Raw genomic sequence first — 24,531 nt, 5'->3', positions numbered from 1 at the left:
TGGAGGAGGGAGAACTCGTAAAAAAAGGCTTATTTTCTCTTATTTAAGTTAAGACAAGAGATGATCTTTCAACACAATTTGTCTCACCTTGTTTTAAGGAATGACTAGTTAGAAGATAAGGCTAAGATATAACCCATTGTAGACATATCTTTTTGCCATCTCTAAATTACATGCAAGACTTAAGATAAAACTATCTTATCAACCATTGTACATACAAGACTTAAGATAAGATATTGCTAAATCTCATCTAAATAAGATTTATCAAATCCGAAAGAAAAACAATATTCCGACCAAAGATTTGACAGTATCTTAGAACGCCACGATACTAGGAAGAACCAACGCTAACATCAAAGAATTACGTAGGGAGTCCTCACGCGATACTTGCCGCTGGTGTCGGTCCACATCACGGCCCCGTACGCAGGCTCGCCTCCGGGAGTAGGCGCGGTGAGCTTGATGTCTACCTCGAACGAGGCCTTCTGCCCTGCGCCGCCGAATTCCAGCGTTGCCGGTGTCACGGCCACAACAACGTTGCTCGGCGAATCCCATGAGGCGTGGTACGTCGCCGGATCCGCTCCGACGCTGGTCACCGTCCTGCCGAAGCGCATCTCCCCGGTGGTAGCGTTGGTGCCGAAGATGGCCACAAACGACGGGTAGTTCGCGTCGTTGGACGAGGAGGAGCAGTTGTACGCCGTCGACGACCCAGTGATCGCCGCGATCTGGGCTCCGGTGTAGTTTGCGGCGCAGAGCAGCGCCACGAAGTCCTTCGGCCCGGCGTCGTACACCAGCCCCGGGTCCATGGCCGAGTTGGGGCTAACGTGCCCGGAGCCCATGGCCAGCGGGCTCGCCGCGGTGGAGTTGCCCTTGCGGCTGGCGCCAGCGTCCATGATTGGGCGGAATGCGTTGTCGTTGGTGGTCGCAGTGGTCATCATCGCCGATTTGATCATGGCCGGGCTCCAGTCCGGGTGCGCCGCGTGAAGCAACGCCGCCACGCCGCTGGCGTGCGGGCACGCCATCGACGTCCCGGATATGACGAGGAAGTCGCTGGCCAGCGCGGTCTGTCCTATCATTCCCTGTGGATCCACGGGTGCCCACGACGCGAGAATGCTATCCCCAGGAGCCAGTATGTCTGGCTTGAGCACGCCGGGGTAGCTACGCGACGGGCCCCGAGAGGAATACGCGGCGACCACCGGCGCTGGCCGTGTGCCGAGGATCGTCTGCTGGAACTTCAGTGTCGCCGTTGGGATTGTGGAGGAGTTGATGTAGTTGAGTAGCGCCGGTGCGTCTTCCGGGCTGATGAAAATGGCTGGGAGCGACATGGTGTCCATAGAAATGTTCCGAAAAAATGACACGTCTTCCGAGCTGATGAAGATGGCCGCGGCGACCCCGGCCTCGAGCGCGGCGAGCAGTTGACTGAAGACACGCCCAGTGTCACGACACACGACTATGCTCGTTGTTAGGTTCGCTAGCGACACCGATGAGTTGCACGCTGAGGTCACCAACTTCTTGTCCACCACCCAAGCGCTCGCAGGGTAGTTCGTGAAGCCAGTTATGGTGCCTTGCGTCGTGTTGTTGCCATAAGACACGGTGCCGGAGAACATTGCCCGGTCCACCGTGCCAGCCGCGACGGTGAGCAGCCATGGGATGCCGTTGTGCAAATTGCCGGGGCGTGGGCCGGCATTTCCCGCTGAAGCAGACACGAGGATACCACGCTCCATGGCGGCGAAAGCAGCTATGGCCACGGGGTCTTCGTACAGCGGCACATCGTCCAAGCCCATTGACATGGAGATGATATCGACGCCGTCCGCGATTGCCGCGTCCATAGCGGCCAGCACGTCAGACGCGTATGGAAGCCCCTTTTTGTTCCATATGACCTTGTACATGGCGACATGAGCACGCGGGGCAACTCCGCGGGCAGTGCCAAGCCCGTACCCGAAGAAAGACGCGCCCGGCACGGGGCTGCCCGCTGCGGTGGATGAGGTGTGCGTGCCGTGGCCTAGGATGTCGCGTGTTGAGTTCATGCTGATCACCACGCCGGGGTTCGCGGCAACAAAACCCCTGTTGAAGTAACGCGCTCCGATGAGCTTCCGGTTGCACGTAGAGGCGGCAAACGCCACGCCCGGCTCGCACGCGCCGCGCCACCGGGATGGCACAGGGCCCATGCCGGCATCGTCGAAGCTCGCGCTCTCCGGCCACACTCCGGTGTCGATCACACCGATGATGATGCCCTCGCCGAGTTTGGCCGCCGGCCACAGCCCACCGAACGGGCTGAGGTGGAGGAACTCCGTGGAGTGCGTGGTGTCGTGAGAGGCGTCGGCGCAGCGATCGGGTATGCCGAGACGAAGCCCGGCGAGTGGCTCAGCGCGCGGAGCTCCGAGGACGAGAGGGTGGCCGCGAAGCCGTGGAGCGCCTCGTCGTAGGCGTAGACAAGCCGTGGCTGCTCGCCACGGGCGCCGTCCGGTGAGTCGGCTGCCGCTGCTAGAGACGACAGCACGGTGGAGTACCAGTCACGGTGGCCGGAGAGCTGCGGCGGCATGGCGGACTTGTCCATGTGGATAATGTACGAGGCCCGCTGATCGGCGCCCACAGGAGCGAGGAAGAGAGGGCAGAGGAGGAACCATGAGCTACTCGCTAACAGTAGAAGTGATGTAGTAGGACGAGTGTGCATCGCATCTGCCTTGTTGTTGCCAGTTGAATTGTCCTAAGCATAGGCGCTCATTATATACACGACGGTGCACCGGGCTGGGTGCGCACGGGCACATGTACGCATGGTTGTTCGGTAGCTAGGTTGGTTCGGAGCATATTGCATTGTCTTTGAACTTTGGAAATGTGCCTGCTTGTGTGAATGAGTCTTGACAACCTATATATCTGGGAAAGAAAAGAAAATGCCGATCTCCGTTGGTATTGCAGCTATGTTCTGGATTGGATTATCCAGAGAATGATCTGAAAAAAGGTTTTCCCTCGCTTTGTAATACAAAGCAATAACACCGGTACAACCAACAATATGTACTGGGGCGGAAACATCACAGTCACGCCCAGAAGAAATGAAAGAGAAATTGCAAAAGGACAAATGCCGGCAACGGCGGATGAACAAAAACAAAGAAGCCTCGCGACTGCTGAGGGAGTCCTGGATTGGGGGGTCCTCGGACAGCCGGACTATATACTTTAGCTGGACTGTTGGACTATGAAGATACAAGATTGAAGACTTCGTCCCGTGTCCGGGTGGGAGCTCTTCTTTGCGTGGAAGGCAAGCTTGACAATTCGGATATGTAGATCTCCTTCTCTGTAACCGATTTTGTGTAACCCTAGCCCCTCCAGTGTCTATATAAATCGGAGGGTTTAGTCCGTAGGACAGGAACAACAATCATAATTATAGGCTAGCTTCTAGGGTTTAGCCTCTACGATCTCGTGGTAGATCAACTCTTATAATACTCATATCATCAAGATCAATCAAGCAGGAAGTAGGGTATTACCTACATCGAGAGGGCCCGAACCTGGGTAAACATTGTGTCCCCCGCCTCCTGTTACCATTAGCCTTAGAGCACAGCTTGGGACCCCCTACCCGAGATCCGCCGGTTTTGACACCGACATTGGTGCTTTCATTGAGAATTCCACTGTGTCGTCACGATAAGGCTTGATGGCTCCTTCAATCATCTGCAATGATGCGATCCAGGGTGAGGTTTTCCTCCCTGGACAGATCTTCGTATTCGGCGGCTTCGTACTGCGGGCCAACTCGCTTGGTCATCTGGAGCAGATCGATAGCTACGCCCCTGGCTATCAGGCCAGGTTTGGAAGTTTGAACTATATTGCCGACATCCGCGGAGACTTGATCTTCGACGGATTCGAGCCCATGGCAGGTGCACCGAACAGTCACAATGAGCATGACTTAGATCTGTCATCGGACGGTGTTCAGGAGATCACACCTGCGGTTGCCCCGGCTCTTAATCCGGAGCAGATCGTGCCATCCGAGGACGGGAGGATGGACCCCGCCACGGAGGCCGCACACTCATCGGTGCTAGAGCCGAACACAGACTTCACCTCCAAAGAGATCTGTGTCATTGGACCCTCGGACTCGTCTCCGGCCATAGGTTCCGCACGCGCATCTGTGCCTATCAAATATGATTGGGCACCGATCATGGAGTTTACCTTCGCGGATATCTTTCAACACTCACCCTTGGACGACGTGCTAAATTCACTGAAAACTCTCTCCCTGTCAGGAGACTCTTGGCCGAACTATGTCCAGCTTGAGTGGGAAGCGGATGACGAAGAAATTCGTTCCCCACCCACCACCCATTTGGTAGCCACTGTCGATGATTTAACCGACATGCTTGACTTCGACTCCGAAGACATCGACGGTATGGACGACGATGCTGGAGAGGAACAGGAACCACCGCCCGCAGGGCGCTGGACAGCCACCTCATCATATGATATATATATGGTGGACACCCCCAAAAAAGCGATGGCAATGAGGCAACGAAGGATAATCCCCTTGAGAAGCAATCTAAGCACCGGTGTCATCGGCGCTGCTCTAAGCCTCGTCATAGCAAAAATAGCGATACCAGCACAAGAGACAATAATGCTCCGAATAATGCCGAAGACGAAAACAATCCCACCCAGCCAGGCTCCGAGCAGGTCGAGCGGGAGGATGGGCAAGCTAGCCCTAAGGAACAGGCAATGGACGGAGAATCAGAGGATGACAATTACATGCCCCTCTCCAAAGACGAGGTGAGCCTTGGCGACGAAGAATTCATCGTGCCTGAGGATCCCGTCGAGCAGGAGCGCTTCAAGCACCGGCTTATAGCCACGGCAAAAAGCCTGAAGAAAAAGCAGCAGCAGCTTCAAACTGATCAAGATCTGCTAACTGATAGATGGATTGAGGTCATGGCAGCCGAGGAATACAGACTCGAGCGCCCAACCAAAAGTTACCCAAAGCGCAGGTTGCTACCTCAACTCGAGGAGGAGGCATTAAAGCCCACACTACTAGCACAGGATGCGACTGACCGGCCACCTCGTGGCCGAGACAAAGCGATGTATCAGCCCGAACACCAACCCGCACCCCATCACCAATCAAACAAAAACACTAAGGCCTGGGGCTACACGCAGGACCTGCGAGACATATTGGAAAACAAAGCAGGACAGTCAAGATCGATCTACGGATCACGGGGGCGCGCCCCAATGTGTGACAATGACCGTTACACAGGATATACTAAAAGCAAATCCGGCCGGGCCGAATACAACAGACCAGACTCATTTGAACTGCGTCGTGATATAGCCCGCCATAGAGGCGCCGCACACCCCCTATGCTTCACTGATGAAGTAATGGATCATGAATTCCCAGAAGGGTTCAAGCCCATGAACATTGAATCATATGATGGATAACAGACCCCGCGATATGGATTGAAGATTTCCTTCTCCACATTCACATGGATCGCGGCGATGATCTACATGCCATCAAGTACCTCCCACTAAAACTCAAAGGACCGGCTCGACATTGGCTGAATAGCTTGCCGGCAAACTCCATTGGCAGTTTGGAGAACCTGGAAGACGCATTCCTTGACAACTTCCAGGGCACTTATGTACGACCCCCGGATGCTGATGACTTAAGTCACATAACCCAATAGCCCGGAGAGTGAGCCAGGAAGTTCTGGACTCGGTTCCTAACTAAAAAGAACCAAATTGTCAACTGTCCGGATGCCAAAGCCCTAGCGGCCTTTAAGCATAACATCCGCGACGAGTGGCTCGCCCGACACCTTGGCCAAGAGAAGTTGAAGTCCATGACAGCCCTCACGACACTCATGACCCGCTTTTGTGCGGGCGAGGACAGCTGGCTGGCTCGCAGCAATAGCACATCAAGAAATCCTGGCACTTCAGATGCCAAAGATAACAACGGCTAGCCCCGACGCAACAGACATAAGCGTCGCAACAATGGTGACAACGCCGAAGACAGATAGTCAATGCCGGATTTAGTGGCTCTAAGTCTGGTCAGCGGAAAAGGCCATTCAAAAGAAACAAACCGGGCCCGTCCAGTCTGGACCGCATACTCGATCGCTCGTGTCAAATTCACGGCACCCCTGATAAACCAGCCAACCACACCAACAGAGAATGCTGGGTGTTCAAACAGGCCGGCAAGTTGAATGCCGAAAACAAGGAAAAGGGGCTGCATAGCGATGACGACGAGGAGCCCTGGCCGCCGAACACAGGAGGACAAAAGAAATTTCCTCCCCAAATGAAAATGGTTAACATGATATACGCCACCCATATTCCCAAGCGGGAGCGGAAGCGTGCACTAAGGGACGTCTACGGGATGGAGCCACTCGCCCCAAAGTTCAACCCATGGTCTTCTTGTCCAATCACTTTCAATCACAGGGACCATCCTACCAGTATCCGTCATGGCGGTTCGGCCGCATTGGTCCTCGACCCCATCATTGATGGATTCCACCTTACACGAGTCCTTATGGATGGGGGTAGTAGCCTGAACCTGCTCTATCAGGATACAGTGCGCAAAATGGGCATCGACCCCTCAAGGAACAAACCCACAAAAACCACCTTTAAAGGTGTCATACCAGGTGTAGAGGCCTGTTACACGGGCTCAATCACACTGGAAGTAGTCTTCGGATCTTCGGACAACTTCCGAAGCCAGGAGTTAATCTTTGATATCGTCCCTTTCCACAGTTGCTATCATGCACTGCTCGCACGAACCACATTTGCCAGATTCAATGCGGTACCGCATTATGCATACCTCAAGCTCAAAATGCCAGGACCTCGCGGGGTTATAATAGTTAACGGAAACACAGAGCGCTCGCTCCGTACGGAGGAACACACTGCGGCCCTCACAGCAGAAGTACAGAGCAGCCTTCTTAGGCAGACCGCCAATTCGGCAATAAAGCCCCCGGACACCGTCAAGCGAGTCTAGAGTACCTTGCAACAGGATCGTCCGACACGTCTAGAGCTCGCCTAGCAATTCGGCCTCCGTCCTAGTCCCAGTCAAGCGGGGAAATTTGTGCCGCGCGTACATAATTACGCACTTAAAATACCATGGGCATAGGCGGAGGAATGACTACAATGCGGTCCACAATGCGGCTCAACCGTCCCAGGACCCATACACCTTCCCCCTTTTCTTTCTTTCAGGTCCTTCTCTTTTCGAGGCTCTTCCAATAATCTGAGTATCGGACCCATTACGGGAAAGAAAAACCAAGGAGGCAACAAGCTTTGACGTACAAGGGAATCCCCAGGTGGTCTCTGATAATGATCGCTATACTTGTTTTTACATACCCACACGCAGCTCGAACTTGGTTAGGACATGTCAAATAGTCCTATTTTGCTAATCGCACTACTTGCATACACACGCCTTGACTTATTATTATAACAATGGGAAATAATGTACAGCGTCAGCTTATTATTACATTTCTCTATCTTTTTTTGACTGTTTATTTTTTACAAATAGCATCCGTACATTTTGGTACGTTCAGCTCGCCAGGGGCTTCAGTGTACCCCATAACACGGCAAGAAAAGTCCGAACACTTTCGATAGTGCGGCACCCCGAACTTATAGCATTATATGCATCAGCTCCGAATCATGTCTTGGGTCAATAGTTGGGTTTGCCCGGCTCCCATGTTTTGGTGCCTTACGTTCCACTATATCGGCTAAGGTAGCACAGGGAGAACTACTGTGATTGTGTACCAGTTCTTCCGGACGAGCACCTCAATAGAGAAAGCCGAAAACTGACTGTCATGATGCCGCGAGAGCTGGTCGCTGTTCGAGAGGTCTCAAATCCTTAAAGATTTTTCCACTTCGGGCGAGGAATCGGCCTTGTCTGATTTAGGCGTGTATAGCGCCCCAAGTTTGGCCTTCCGAATACTAGGGGCTTCGCCAAAATTTAAAATGGTAGACTTCTATGGCTAAGTGAGAGTGATAAAGCTGTATAGTCTGATTGCCTTGTTCGCTGCGCTAAACACCTCCTTAAAGGACCAAAAATTTGGATAAAGAGTGTTTAGATTTATCCCGAACACCCCAGTACTACTTACACGGGGGCAGAAGCCGACGACTGGCCAACCCTCATATTTTATAAATGGCCACACATAAGGTAAACTTTAAATCAACAAGCGTTATATAGCGCAAATGAACTCGTTTTCATATTACAGGATCACATGAGTACATTCATTCAAAAATTACATCCTTAGCACATTCCTCCGCCACAAGGTGGGAACCCTTCAGGACACTGTCATAATACTTTTCGGGGTGGCGGTGCTCCTTGCCCTTCGGCGGCCCCTCCGTCACTAGCTTCTCAGCATCCATCTTCGCCCAGTGCACTTTCGCACGGGCGAAGGCCCTGCGCCCACCTTCAATGCAGACCGACCGCTTTATGGCTTCAAGCCGCGGGCAGGTGTTTACAAGACGCTTCACGAGGCCGAAGTAGATGTTGGGCAAGGGCTCGGCAGGCCACATCCGAACTGTAAGGTCCTTCATGGCCAATTCGGCCGCCTTGTGCAGTTCGACCAGTTGCTTCAGCTGGTCGCTCAAGGGCATCGGATGTTCGGTCCCAATATATTGAGACCAGAACAACTTCTCTGTTGAGCTCCGTTCTTCGGCCCGGTAGAACTCCGCGGCATCCGATATGCTGCGCGGCAGATCTGCGAACGCTCCTGGAGAGCTCCGAATTTGGGTAAGTAAAAGGAAAGTCTCCTTCACATGCTTGCTTTGCATAATGAATGCCTTACCCGCCGCTATCTTCTTGACCGCCTAAATCTCCTGGAGGGCCCTTTGGGCTTCGGCCTTGGTGTCTCGCGCGCTCTGGAGGGCCTTCGCAAGCTCGGACTCTTGCAACTTAGAGTCACTCCAAGGACTCGTATTTTTTGACGAAATCCTGGAGCTCTTGCTGGACCTCGCCGACTCGGGCCTCTTGTTTCTCGCGCTCGGCGCGTTCCTTGGCTGCTTTGTCTTCAGCCTCGGTCAGTGCCTTCTTTAGGGCCGCCACTTCGGTCATGGCCCCTATTAAAGTTCATGACGCTTCTATAAGCTGAAACAATTTTTCCTTTATCAATATACAGACAGGGTATCACTTACCTTTGTTCTCCTCGAGCTGCCTCTTCACGAGGCCGAGCTCTTCCCCGGTCCGCTCCAGGTCCCACTTTAGTTCGGAGACCTCCGTAGTACGAGCGGCAGCGGGCAGTAGTGAAGCCTGCTTATTCACATGGACATTTTGTGTTAGACTCCTGTGGATGTTATTTGATCCTCTGTTCGGCCTTTCTTTTCCGAACGCCAAACAGAGCATCAGGGGCTACTGTCTATGCTGTGATATTTTCTCATAATTTGATTACTTACCTCAAAGCCTGTTAGGAGGCTGGCGCAGGCTTCGGTCAATCCGCTTTTGGCGGACCGAACCTTCTCTGTCACCGCACTCATGATAGTGTGGTGTTCTTCGTCAATGGAAGTGCCGCGAAGCGCTTCCAGCAAGTTGTCCGATGCCTCTGGTTGGACAGAGGTCATCGGCATGGGCGACTCGCCCCCCTTAGAGAGAGGCTGCCTGCCCGAATCCGGAACCACTGCGGGTTCCGGCGCAGTATCCGACTGGGGGCCAGACTTGTTGGCGGCCCCCGTTCTCAGCATCCATGGGGGTCTTCCCTCCCATGTGCCCGGCGTCTGGGATTTCACCTTGGGGTGTCTCCAGAACTGTCTCCCCTGGTCCGGTATCCTCTGAGACAACACCTTGGTGTTGTCCGCGGGTCGGGGGTAGGTGGCCGTCGGGAGTGAATCGTTGTTCATCACCGACTGGCCCAAAGACCCATTCGAGGAGGATACGTCGATGTGGGCTTTGGCCGGACTGCACGATCATGTTTGGCATGATAAGAAACGATAAAGCGGAACATACCGGAAGTATTATAGTGTCTGGATACTTACGACTTCACCAGGGGCTTGGCCCTGGGCAACCACTCCTCGCCGCTGTAGGCGGCTATGGTGGAGTGGCCCGGAGGGAGGGTATTCCCCTTCTTGGACCCTTCGGCCTCCCCAGATGGGGCGGCCTTCCTCTTCTCCCCCCCCGGGTTGGGGGAGGGGGAGGAATTTCCTCTTCCTCCTTCTCGTTTTTGTTGGAGGAGCGCGCCTCGGTGTCCTTAAACGATGAGTCCGATACAACCTTGCGCGGGAGACCTTTCCGGGTCCCCGTGGCCTTCTTCTTGGCCTTCTTCTCCGGCACCTCATAGGGCGACGGAAACAACATCTCTATTAAGAGAGCCGATGCTAGATCTTCGGGTAATGGAGCTGGACAGTCAATCCGCTCCGCTATCGCTACCCAGTCCTGTTAAATTGGCGTGGGGGTTTAGATTCCTCCCACGGATGTGCTAGAACAAGGCACGTCTTGCAAAATATAAAAACTTACCGGATTGACGGGGCGCTTTGCGCTGAGCCCACGATCCTCGGTTATGGGCAGTGGTACCTCGGTGGTCTTGAAAAGTACCTTCCAGACATCTTCGTGCATCGTGCCAAAGAGCTCTCACAGCGTCTGGTGTTCGGCCAGGTCGAACTCCCACATATTGAAAGCCCGTCTTTGACATGGAAGGATCTGGCAAAGAGCATGACCTGGACCACGTTGGCAAGCTTGATTTTCTTGCTTATCATATTTTTGACGCAGGTCTGAAGTCCGCTCAGCTCCACCGATGAACCCCAGGCAAGGCCCTTCTCTTTCGAGGAGGTGAGCCACATGGGGATACCAGATCGAAATTCGGGGGCCGCCGCCCAGTTGGTGTCGCGCGGCTCGGTGATGTAGAACCACCCCGATTGCCACCCCTTCACGGTCTCCACATAGGAGCCTTCGGGCCAAGTGACGTTGGGCATCTTGCCCACCATGGCACCTCCGCACTCCGCTTGCTGGCCAACCACCACCTTCGGCTTCACGTTGAAGGTCTTCAACCATAGGCCGAGGTGGGGCTTGATGCGGAGGAAGGCCTCGCACACGATGATAAACGCCGAGATGTTGAGGATAAAATTGGGGGCCAGATCATGGAAGTCCAGCCCGTAGTAGAACTTGAGCCCGCAGACAAATGGGTGGAGGGGGAATCCCAGTCCGCGGATGAAGTGAGCTAGGAATACAACCCTCTCGTGGGGTTCCGGAGTAGGGACGATCTTCCCTGCGTCCGGAAGCCGGTGCGTAATGTTTGCGGCCAGGTATCCGGCTTCCTGGAGCTTCGTGATGTCCTCCTCCGTAAAGGAGGAGACCATCCACTTGCCTCCCGCTCCGGACATGTTTGGAATGGCTTTACAGAGAAGTTGAGAACTTGGGCGCTGGAGCTCGAGCGTGCGAGAATGGATGAGCATGGGAAGAAGAAGGCGTGGGTGGAAAAGAGGAATCCTTATCTCTTTATAAAGGTGGTAGAAACTGTGCGCCTCCCCACTTGCCCTATAAAATCGCTTATTCCCCAAGCGCCGCAATTGATGGCGCGGTTGGGTTACCCACACCCGTATTGATGAGAATCCCGTGATAAGGGGACACGATCTCTGCTTCAACAAGACATGCCAAGGAAACCGCCTCGCGATATGTGCAGTGGCGGGTTGGGAAAAATGGTTCGCATAATGGCCAGGCCACGGCGTGATGTCACGCTATGAAAAGTTGTCAGCAGATTAACTTTGTGGGATATTGTGCTCTCTACGGTGGTATGTGGAATTTGTTTTGTAGAGCCGGACACGATCCTTGTGTTCAAGATCTTCTATGGAGTATTCGGAGAAGGAACCCGCCTTGCAATGCCGAAGACGATCTGTGCGCCGGACTCATCGTCATTGAAGCCTGGTTCAGGGCCTACTGAGGGAGTCCTGGATTGGGGGGGTCTGATACGTGTCCAACGTATCTATAATTTTTGATTGTTCCATGCTATTATATTACCCCTTTTGGATGTTTATGGGCTTTATTTTACACATTTATATCATTTGTGGGACTAACTTACTAACCGGAGGCCCAACCCGTATTGTTGTTTTTTTTTGCCTATTTCAGTATTTCAAAGAAAAGGAATATCAAACGGAATCCAAACGGAATGAAACCTTCGGGAGCGTGATTTTTGGAACGAACGTGATCCAGAGGACTTGGAGTGAAAGTCAAGAAGCAGCCGAGGCCTCCACGAGATAGGAGGGCGCTCCCCCTGTCTCGTGGGCCCCTCGGGCGGCCACCGACGTACTTCTTCCTCCTATATAAGCCTACATACCCCGAAAACATCCAGGGAGCCAACGAAACACAATTTCCACCACCGTAACCTTCTGTATCCGCGAGATCTCATCTTGGAGGCTTCGCTGGCACTTTGCCGGAGGGGGAATCGACCATGGAGGGCTTCTACATCAACGCCATAGCCCCTCCGATGAGTTGTGAGTAGTTTACCACACACCTACGGGTCCATAGTTATTAGCTAGATGGCTTATTCTCTCTTTTTGGATCTCAATACAATGTTCTCCCCCTCTCTTGTGGAGATCTATTCGATGTAAACTCTTCTTGCGGTGTGTTTGTCGAGATCCGATGAATTGTGGGTTTATGATAAAGTTTATCTATGAATAATATTTGAATCTTCTCTGAATTCTTTTATGTATGATTGAGTTATCTTTGCAAGTCTCTTCGAATTATCAGTTTGGTTTGGCCTGCTAGATTGATCTTTCTTGCCATGGGAGAAGTGCTTAGCTTTGGTTCAATCTAGCGGTGTCCTTACCCAGTGACAGAAAGGGTTGCAAGGCACGTATTGTATTGTTGCCATTGAGGATAAAAAGATGGGGTTTATATCATATTGCATGAGTCTATCCCTCTACATCATGTCATCTTGCTTAATGCGTTACTCTGTTCTTTATGAACTTAATACTGTAGATGCTGGCAGGAGTTGGTTGATATGTGGAGTAATAGTAGTAGATGCAGGCAGGAGTCGGTCTACTTGTTGCGGAAGTGATGCCTATATACATGATCATGCCTAGATAATCTCATAATTACTCACTTTTCTATCAATTGCTCGATAGTAATTTGTTCACGCACCGTAATACTTATGCTATCTTGAGAGAAGCTACTAGTGAAACCTATGGCCCCCGGATCTATCTCTTATCATATTTGCTTCCAATCTACTTTTATTTGCATCTTTACTTTTTGCATCTATGTTATAAAATACCAAAAATATATTTATCTTATCTTATTATCTCTTTCAGATCTCACTTTCGCAAGTGACCGTGAAGGGATTGACAACCCCTTTATTGCGTTGGTTGCGAGTTCTTTGTTTGTTTGTGTAGGTGCCTGGGACTTTTGAGGAGCCTCCTACTGGATTGATACCTTGGTTCTCAAAAACTGAGGGAAATACTTACAGTACTATTGCTGCATCACCCTTTCCTCTTCAAGGAAAACCAACGCAAGCTCAAGACGTAGCAAGAAGGATTTCTGGCGCCATTGCCGGGGAGGTCTTCGCTCAAGTCAAGACATACCAAGTACCCATCACAAACCCATCTCCCTTGCATTTACATTATTTGCCATTTGCCTCTCGCTTTCCTCTCCCCCACTTCACCCTTGCCGTTTTATTCACCTTCTCTTTCCCAATCTCCTCTCTCTTTTTCTCTTGCCTTTTTCTGTTTGCCTGTGTGTTGGATTACTTGTTGCCATGGCGCAAGATAATACCAAATTGTGTGATTCCTCGAATACCAATAATAATGATTTCCTTAGTACTCCGATTGCTCCTCTTAATGATGTTGAGTCTTGTGAAATCAATACTGCTTTGCTGAATCTTGTTATGAAAGATCAATTCACCGGCCTTCCTAGTGAAGATGCTGCTACTCATCTAAACAACTTTGTGGATTTATGTGATATGCAAAAGAAGAAAGATACGGATAACAATATTGTTAAATTGAAGTTATTTTCGTTTTCACTTAGAGTTCGTGTTTTCGTCTTTGCCTACAAATAGTATTGATTCTTGGAACAACTGCAAAGATGCTTTTATCTCTAAGTATTTTCCTCTCGCTAAGATTATCACTCTTAGGAACGATATTATGAATTTTAAACAACTTTATCATGAGCATGTTGCCCAATCTTGGGAAAGAATGAAATTGATGATTCACAATTGCCCTACTCATGGTTTGAATTTATGGATGATCAAAAAAAATTATGCTAGTTTGAACTTTGCTTCTAGAAACCTCTTAGATTCGGCCGCGGGAGGCACGTTTATGGAAATCACGTTAGGAGATGCTACAAAACTTCTTGATAATATTATGGCTAATTATTCTCAATGGCACACCGAAAGATCTTCTAGTAAAAAAGTGCATGCTATAGAAGAAATCAATGTTTTGAGTGGAAAGATGGACGAACTTATGAAGTTGTTTTCTACTAAAAATACTCCTCTTGATCCCAATGATATGCCTTTGTCTACTTTGATTGAGAATAATAATGAATCTGTGGATGTGAATTTTGTTGGTAGGAATAGTTTTGGAAACAATGCTTATAGAGAAAACTTTAATGCTAGACCGTTCCCTAGTAATTCCTCTAATAATTGTGGAAATTCCTACAATAATTCTTACGGTAATTTTAATAAGTTGCCCTCTGATTTTGAGAATAGTGTGAAAGAATTTATGATTTCTCAAAAGAATTTTAATACTTTGCTTGAAGAAAAATTGCTCGAAGTTGATGATTTGGCTAGGAACGTTGATAGACTTTCGCTTGATGTTGATTCTCTTAAAGTTAGATCTTCTCCTCCTAAACATGATATCAATGAGTCTATCTAAGCCATGAGAATTTCCATTGATGAGTGTAAAGAAAGAACCGCTAGATTGCGTGCTAAGAAAGATTGCTTTGTAAAGGCGTGTTCTTCTAGTTTCCATGAAAATAATGATGAGGATCTTAAAGTTATTGATGCGTCTCCTATTAGATCTATGTTTTGCAATATGAATCTTTATAATTATGGGACTGATGATGATTCAACTTTACCTAGAAGGCATCCCAATAATTCAGAGTTTTTAGATCTTGATGCTAAATCTGGTAAAAGTGGGATTGGAGAGGTCACAACTTTAAATAGTATTGAACCCACTCTCTCGGATTTTGAGGAGTTTGATTATGATAATTGTTCTTTAGAAGGTTGTATTTCCTTGTTGCAATCCGTTGTTAATTCTCCTCATGCTTATAGTCAAAATAAAGCTTTTTCCAAACATATTGTTGATGCCTTGATGCAATCTTATGATGAAAAACTTAATTTGGAAGTTTCTATACCTAGAAAACTTAATGATGAGTAGGAACCTACTATAAAGATTAGAATTAAAGATCATGAGTGTTTTGCTTTGTGTGATTTGGGTGCTAGTGTTTCCACGATTCTGAAAACTTTATGTGATATTCTAGGTTTCCATGATCTCGATGATTGCTCTTTAAATTTGCACCTTGCGGATTCCACCATTAAAAAGCCAATGGGAAGGATCAATGATGTTCTCATTTTTGCAAATAGAAATTTGGTGCCCGTAGATTTTATCGTTCTTGATATAGATTGCAATCTTTCTTGCCCTATTATTCTTGGTAGACCTTTCCTTAGAATGATTGGTGCAATTATTGATATGAAGGAAGGGAATATTAGATTCCAATTTCCTTTAAAGAAAGGCATGGAGCACTTTCCAAGAAAGAAAGTCAAATTAATTTATGAATCTATCATGCGGGCTACTTATGAATTTAGTGCCAAAGATGGCACTCGTTAGATCTATCTTCGCTTTTATGCCTAGCTAGGGGCGTTAAACGATAGCGCTAGTTGGGAGGCAACCCAATTTTATTTGTGTTTTTTGTTTTTGTTTCTGTTCAGTAATAAAATTTTCATCTAACTTCTGTTTAGATGTGTTTTTATGTTTTAATTAGTGTTTGTGCCAAGTAGAACCTATAGGATAACCTATGGTGATAGTTAATTTGATTCTGCTGAAAAACAGAAACTTTACACGCATGAATTTATTTTTGTTAAATCACAGAAACATGATTTTGCGTTGATTCTTTTTGATGCTGATCAATAAACACATTGTCCAGGCCTTCCTATTTTGGTAGGATTTTTAGAGTTCCATAAGTTTGCGTTACTTACAGATTGCTACAGACTATTCTGTTTTTGACAGATTCTATTTTTCGTGTGTTGTTTGCTTATTTTGATGCATCTATGGCTAGTAAAATAGTTTATAAACCATACAGAAGTTGGATTACAGTAGGTTTAACACCAAAATAAATAAAGAATGAGTTCATTACAGTACCTTATGTGGTGGTTTCGTTTTCTTTCACTAACGGAGCTTATAAGATTTCCTGTTGAGTTTTGTGTTGTGAAGTTTTCAAGTTTTGGGTAAAGCTTTTATGGACTATGGAATAAGGAGTGGCAAGAGCCTAAGCTTGGGGATGCCCAAGGCACCCCAAGATATTCAAGAATAGCCAAAAGCCTAAGCTTGGGGATGCCCCGGGAAGGCATCCCCTCTTTCGTCTTCGTTCATTGGTAACTTTACTTGGAGCTATATTTTTATTCGTCACATGATATGTGTTTTGCTTGGAGCGTCGTGTATTATATTAGTCTTTGCTTTTTAGTTTACCACAATCATCCTTGATGTACACACCTTTTGGGAGAAGCCTACTTGATTAGAATTTGCTAGAATACTCTATGTGCTTTACTTATATTTTTTGAGCTTGATAGTTTTTGCTCTAGTGCTTCACTTATATTTTTTAGAGCACGGTGGTGACTTATTTTTGTAGAAATTGATAGTCTCTCATGCTTAACTTATATTATTTTTAGAGTCTTTTAGAACAGCATGGTATTTGCTATGGTTATAAAATTGGTCCTAGAATGGTAGGCATCCAAGTTGGGTATAATAAAAACTATCATAGGAAGTGAATTGGATGCTATGATCAATTTGATACTTGATAATTGTTTTGAGATATGGAGGTAGTGATATTAAAGTCATGCTAGTTGGGTGATTATGAATTTAAAGAATGCTTGTGTTGAAGTTAGCAAGTCCCGTAGCATGCACGTATGGTTAAAGTTGTGTAACAAATTTGAAACATGAAGTGTACCTGGCTTGTGCATCCTTATGAGTGGCGGTCGGGGACGAGCGATGGTCTTTTCCTACCAATCTATCCCCCTAGGAGCATGCGTGTAGTACTTGATTTTTGATGACTTCTAAATTTTTGCAATAAGTATATGAGTTCTTTTGACTAATGTTGAGTCCATGGATTATACGCACTTTTACCTTTCCGCCATTGCTAGCCTCTTCGGTACCGTGCATTGCCCTTTCTCACCTTGAGAGTTGGCGCAAACTTCGCCAGTGCATCCAAACCCTGTGATACGATATGCTCTCACACATAAACCTCCTTATATCTTCCTCAAAACAGCCACCATACCTACCTATGGCATTTCCATAGCCATTCCGAGATATATTGCCATGCAACTTTCCACCGTTCCGTTCATCATCATGACATACATTACTTTTGTCATATTACCATTGTATGATCATGTAGTTGACATTGTATTTGTGGAAAAGCCACCATGCATAATTTTTCATACATGTCACTCTTGATTCATTGCACCATCCCGGTACACCACCGGAGGCATTCATTTAGAGTCATTTCTTGTTCTAGTTTCGAGTTGTAATTCATATGTTGTAATCAATAGAAGTGTGATGATCATCATTATTAGAGCATTGCCCAAAGAAAAAAAAGGAAAAGAAAAAAAAGAAAGGCCAAAAGAAAAAAAACGAAGGCCCAAAAAAAAGAAAAAAAAGAAAAAGAAAAGAAAAAAAGAAAATAAATAAAAAGGGCAATGTTACTATCTCTTTTTCCACACTTGTGCTTCAAAGTAGTACTTTGTTCTTCATGTAATGAGTCTCATATATTGTGCTTCAAAGTAGCACCATGTTCTTCATATAGTGAGTCTCATAAGTTGTCTTTTTCATACTAGTGGGAATTTTTCATTATAGAACTTGGCTTGTATATTCCTATGATGGGCTTCCTCAAATGCCCTAGGTCTTCATGAGTAAGCAAGTTGGATGCACACCCACTAGTTTTCTTTTGTTGAGCATTCATTTATAGCTCTAGTGCATCCGTTGCATGGCAATCCCTACTCCTAATGTTGACATTAGTTGATGGGCATCTCCATAGCCCGTTGATTATCCTTGTCAATGTGAGACTTTCTCCTTTTTTGTCTTCTCCACACAATCCCCATCATCGTATTCTATTCCACCCATAGTGCTATATCCATGGCTCATGCTCATGTATTGCGTGAATGTTGAAAAAGTTTGAGATTATTTAAGTATGAAACAATTGCTTGGCTTGTCATCGGGGTATAGAAGTTGGGAACATCTTTGTGTGACGAAAATGAAGCATAGCCTAACTATATGATTTTGTAGGGATGAACTTTCTTTTGCCATGTTATTTTGAGAAGACATGATTACTTTGATTAGTATGCTTGAAGTGTTACTATTTCTTTTATCAATATGAACTTTTATTTTGAATCATTTGGATCTGAACATTCATGCCACAATAAAGAAAATTACATTGAGAATTATGCTAGGTACCATCACATCAAAAATTCTCTTTTTATCATTAACCTACTCGAGGACGAGCAGGAATTAAGCTTGGGAATGCTTGATACGTCTCCAACGTATCTATAATTTTTGATTGTTCCATGCTATTATATTACCCCTTTTGGATGTTTATGGGCTTTGTTTTACACATTTATATCATTTTTGGGACTAACCTACTAATCGAAGGCCCAGCCCGTATTGCTGTTTTTTTTGCCTATTTAGTATTTCGAAGAAAAGGAATATCAAATGGAGTCCAAACGGAAAGAAACCTTCAGGAGCGTGATTTTTGGAACGAACATGATCCAGAGGACTTGGAGTGCAAGTCAAGAAGCAGCCGAGGCCTCCACGAGATAGGAGGGCGCGCCCCCTATAGGGCGCGCCCCCTGTCTCGTGGGCCCCTCGGGCGGCCACCGATGTACTTCTTCCTCCTATATAAGCCTACGTACCCCGAAAACATCTAAGAAGCCAACGAAACACAATTTCCACCACCGTAACCTTCTGTATCTGCGAGATCTCATCTTGGAGCCTTCGCCGGCACTCTGCCGGAGGGGGAATCGACCACGGAGGGCTTCTACATCAACACCATAGCCCCTCCGATGAGTTGTGAGTAGTTTACCACAGACCTATGGGTCCATAGTTATTAGCTAGATGGCTTCTTCTCTCTTTTTGGATCTCAATACAATGTTCTCCGCCTCTCTTGTGGAGATCTATTCGATGTAAACTCTTTTTGCGGTGTGTTTGTCGAGATCCGATGAATTGTGGGTTTATGATCAAGTTTATCTATGAATAATATTTGAATCTTCTCTGAATTCTTTTATGTATGATTGAGTTATCTTTGCAAGTCTCTTTGAATTATCAGTTTGGTTTGGCCTACTAGATTGATCTTTCTTGCCATGGGAGAAGTGCTTAGCTTTGGGTTCAATCTTGCGGTGTCCTTACCCAGTGACAAAAAGGGTTGCAAGGCACGTATTGTATTGTTGCCATTGAGGATAAAAAGATGGGGTTTATATCATATTGCATGAGTTTATCCCTCTACACCATGTCATCTTGCTTAATGCGTTACTCTGTTCTTTATGAACTTAATACTCTAGATGCAGGCAGGAGTCGGTCAATGTGTGGAGTAATAGTAGTAGATGCAGGCAGGAGTCGGTCTACTTGTTGCGGAAGTGATGCCTATATACATGATCATGCCTAGATAATCTCATAATTACTCACTTTTCTATCAATTGCTCGATAGTAATTTGTTCACGCACCGTAATACTTATGCTATCTTGAGAGAAGCTACTAGTGAAACCTATGGCCCCCGGATCTATCTCTTATCATATTTGCTTCCAATCTACTTTTATTTGCATCTTTACTTTTTGCATCTATGTTATAAAATACCAAAAATATATTTATCTTATCTTATTATCTCTTTCAGATCTCACTTTCGCAAGTGACCGTGAAGGGATTGACAACCCCTTTATTGCGTTGGTTGCGAGTTCTTTGTTTGTTTGTGTAGGTGCCTGGGACTTTTGAGGAGCCTCCTACTGGATTGATACCTTGGTTCTCAAAAACTGAGGGAAATACTTATGCTACTATTGCTGCATCACCCTTTCCTCTTCAAGGAAAACCAATGCAAGCTCAAGACGTAGCAGGGTCCTCGGACAGCCGGACTATATACTTTGGCCAGACTGTTGGACTATGAAGATACAAGATTGAAGACTTCGTCCCGTGTCCGGGTGGGACTCTCCTTTGCGTGGAAGGCAAGCTTGGCAATTCGGATATGTACATCTCCTTCTCTGTAACCGACTCTATGTAACCCTAGCCCCCTCCGGTGTCTATATAAACCGGAGGGTTTAGTCCGTAGGACAGGAATAACAATCATAATCATAGGCTAGCTTCTAGGGTTTAGCCTCTACGATCTCGTGGTAGATCAACTCTTGTAATACTCATATCATCAAGATCAATCAAGCAGGAAGTAGGGTATTACCTCCATCGAGAGGGCCTGAACTTGGGTAAACATTGTGTCCCCCGCCTACTGTTACCATTAGCCTTAGACGCACAGTTCGGGATCCCCTACCCGAGACCCGCCGGTTTTGACACCAACAACCGCTGCGCCCATCGGAGATCTCCCACCAAGCTCCTAGAATTCGAAGCGCCGGTACCAGTCAACACCTCCAAGGCGGAACACAATGATGACGATGCTACTGCTAAGAGTTTTCCCTGGTACGCGACGAGGGTAAAGGAAGGGCAGCCCCCGACGCCCTCCAAGAAGGTCCGGCGGCACCCTCAGGCACCACTGCCTCGGTCTCGGACAGGCCAACAAGGATTTCTACCGATCCCTACCATCACCCAGGGCACTCCGGAGCACTCCACCATACCACCCACCCCCCTGCGTGAGCACGATCTTGAAGCCATCCACACTATCTCACCACGCATCGGGAGGTGAGGTCTACACAGTGAAGAAGAAAAGTCGGGACTCGGGGCAGCAGTACCGTCAGCCTGCGAGAGGGCACGACCTCCACCGTCAACGATGGTACCTGGCCGTATGTGTCAGTAGGAGCAAACCAGGCTCGTGGACCCACAGGCCAAGTCGGGCTCTTAAATGCCCGTGAAGCTCCTGCCAGTGCGCTGTAGAGAGCATGTCGTGCCGCCCCGGCCGCCCCCGGAGGCGGAGGGAAGGGGCTGCGTGCCGCCCTGGCCGCCCCCCGGGGAGGTGGCGCTAGGGTGTGGAAGGGGGATGGAGTAGGGGGAAAAGTCAATTATTATCTAGAGAATGATGCTTTGCTTTAGACGCAAAATGATGCTCCCTCCGTCCCATAATATAAGACGTTTTTTCACACTACACTAGTGTCAAAAAACGTCTTACATTATGGGACGGAGGGAGTATTTAACTTCTTTTTTTGGGAAAGACATAACCTTGCTGCTCTGAATTGTATATACATATCTGGAGTAGTATATTCTTGGAAAAAAAGAAGAAGATTTGGTATATGTGTACGGTTTTTTAACCCAATATCGGTATTCATATGTGATGTAGGAGTATATAAGAAAGATAAATACATTAACCAGTCAGGATCTAGATACGTGTACGTGCAGATCTTTTTTTCCTCTTGTCCTGGCGGCTGGAACCCTAGCCGACGCCAGGAGGCCAATCTTCTAACGCCGTCCTCCGGTGGCTCCCCTCCCCCTCCCTCAGCGACCTCGGTCAGCGGTGGTGGTGGTGGTGGTGGTGGGGGGGGGGGTCACCGGATCCATGCGTGTGGATCGTTTTACTCTCTCGTAGTCTAGGTTTTTAGGCTGTTCATCGTCCTAGCTTCGGCGGTGATGATGACGACACTGAATAAAGATTCTTCGGATCCATCCCTGACGAGGCCTTCGGTCCTATGGTTGGGGGTTGAATTTGGAAACCAGTCTGTTCAAGCAAGGATGGCGTGGCGGCGGCGGGGGCATCCTCATGGTGGACCTGTGTCCTTGGGCTCCGCCGCTGTGACGGCGTTTGCTCCAGTGCCGGTGCGGAGCTTGGGAGGTAGTCCAGGAGCGGATGCAGATTGTGGTCTGCATCGACGACATCTAGAAGATGGAACGTGTGCTAGGTTCGTGGTTCGTGGATGGCAGGTATGGTTTCCTCCTTCGATGTCTTAGTCGTGGTGTGGTGCCAGGTCTGGAGTTCGATGGCGTGTCCGGGGTGTTGCCTCGGTCTGACTCATTCAACGACAATGACTTCACTTTTGGTGAGCCACCTTGGAGGTCCGCAAAGCTGCATATCAGTGATGGAGCCGCGTTGAGCTTAGGTGAGGAGGTGATCCGTCATTCTTTTCTTTGGTGGCTGCTATGGTGGTGCCGGAGGCAGGTGACGGGCGGTGGTGTGAAGCTCAGAAATATTCTGCTATCTTTTTCAGTTTTTTTATGTCGGTCCTTACGTGACTTGTACTTTGATCTTTATAATATGAATGAGCACGTATTATCATGCAAAAAAATACATTAACCAAAATATAGTCGTAGTTTTTTTCTTCAAGGCAATACAGAGTTTTATTCCAAAGTGATAGTTACAGTTTGCTAATACAAATTCTAAAGCATGACATGGCGCAACCAACAAACGGTGCTACCCCAGAACGACCAATATTAGCTAGAGTGTGAGCTGGTCATATTTTGGATCTAGGCTAACTTAACAGGAACAAGCTCACGTAATGCTAGACGATGTTTGATTTCACCCATCATGTGTACGCAGTACGATCAAGTGACTGATCTGTCAAAGTAGCAATAGCAGTTGCATTGTTAGATTGTACCATCATCGTAGCATATGAAAGTTGGATATATATAGATAATCGGGCTTCCTAAAACTCCGTCGATTGAAATTTAACCAAGTCCCAGTCGATTGCTTAGCCGTTAGATTTTGCATGGAGATTTGAGCTGGACGTAGCACCGTCCAACAAACCTTGCAACATTTTGTCTCATAGGTTGCGACATATTTTCCTACCGGTTGCAGCATTCGTCTCGCTAGTTGTAGTATGTCGTTTCACTAGACACAACATATACCCTCATCGATTGTAGCATGTCATTCCATCGATCGCAACATCCACCGTTCATGGTTGCAGCATTTAGTCACAATGGTTGTAGTGTCTGTTGTCGTTGCTTGTAACACTGCTTGCAACATTTTTCATCACTAATTGCAGCATCTAGTCGTGTTAATCCTAACACCACAGCTACACTGACGCCACTCGACTCTGAGTTCTCGCCATACCCATAGATAATCCCTCCATGATGGCAGTGAGCTCAACCTCCAACGCGTCGTTGCAATTAAAAAAATTGTACGCAACAAAGAAAACTTTTTCATTTTCAGCCCTTTGGGACCACACCTGCACCGGCTTCACCTGTTTTCTTCATAAAGGAACAATCAATAAATAGACCTACTCTCATTCATGAGGTGGGGTGGCCAAGCTTGTTGATGCTGCACTAGTTCAAATGGCGCTCTAGGTGGGTGCGACCCAACAGGGTTTTTGCCCTTCATAATTTCATCAATACCATGCTTGTCAATCTGGTCCAACAAAGACATGTAGCTGCACAAAAAATCCATGAAAACCATTTTGCTGTTTATGGCCGGTTTTTGTGTGTGTAGCGTATAAACTATTGTATCGAACGAGAATTTATGGATACATAGCGAACATTCATGTGTACATGCAGATTAATTTTTGAAACTTTTGAGTGTCATCCTCAAATTATCCATCTAAATTTTGAGCTACATTTTCTTTAGAATGATATGCAACTTTATTCAAACTCGACAAACATTACATATACAATGCTTCATATGATAGATCCAAGAAACTACTACCTAGTAACTCCTATGCAATCAGATCATAGTAGCGACACTGTCACTCGTACACCTGCACAAACTTGTCTACATTCATGGGTCTCAAAAACCCTCTTGAAGGATGGAAAGCCATGTGGGCGTTGAATGTAGTTGGGCTCGGGATGATCCATAGAGATGCATGTCCTCAAACCACAGGATCTTCCTCGGATTGTCAAAAACAACTCAAAAGTTTTGAAGTGGGTGTTACCAAGGTTGGTGGAGTGCTCACTCACCCGGACACCATCCGTCCACCTGCATTATGAGCCATCCATTTTGGTGCATCAAATGGAAGTGGTAATTACATTTGTGTAGCACCTTCTTCCACTTAACAACCTCACTTGGGCATCATGGGTTTGATGTTGGAAGGTTATGGTTGACAAATGCTGAAAGCACGTGATTAGGGTGAAAGCAAGATGGCGACAAAGGTGATTGCAAACCAAATAATAAGTTTGAACGAAAAACCACACGGTAAGCTGTTGATAGTTCCACAATTGTTAGGTAATGATGGATTAGACAACTAGCAGCAACCCATCAAAGGCAGATGTCAGAGGTAAGGGGCCTTTGAGACCTAGCGGTTAGAGTGAACAAAGATGGAGGAGACCATGGCGCATCGAGGGGCTGCAAGTCAGCGAGGCAACGATGGGTATAGAATGACCATTGTGGGGGCAACACTACAAGGGGTTGAAGGT

General features: G+C 47.4%; 1 pseudogene; it reads right to left on the bottom strand.

Annotated features, from left to right (window-relative positions):
* Positions 1-347: 347 nt before the first annotated feature.
* Positions 348-2,665, bottom strand: LOC123067669 (subtilisin-like protease SBT3; annotated as a pseudogene).
* Positions 2,666-24,531: the final 21,866 nt, after the last annotated feature.

Source organism: Triticum aestivum, chromosome 3B (assembly GCF_018294505.1).
Source record: "Triticum aestivum cultivar Chinese Spring chromosome 3B, IWGSC CS RefSeq v2.1, whole genome shotgun sequence".
NCBI classification, from domain to species: domain Eukaryota; kingdom Viridiplantae; phylum Streptophyta; class Magnoliopsida; order Poales; family Poaceae; genus Triticum; species Triticum aestivum.
Note: the sequence above shows the minus strand (reverse complement) of the source record. Positions and strands in the feature narration are given on the sequence as shown.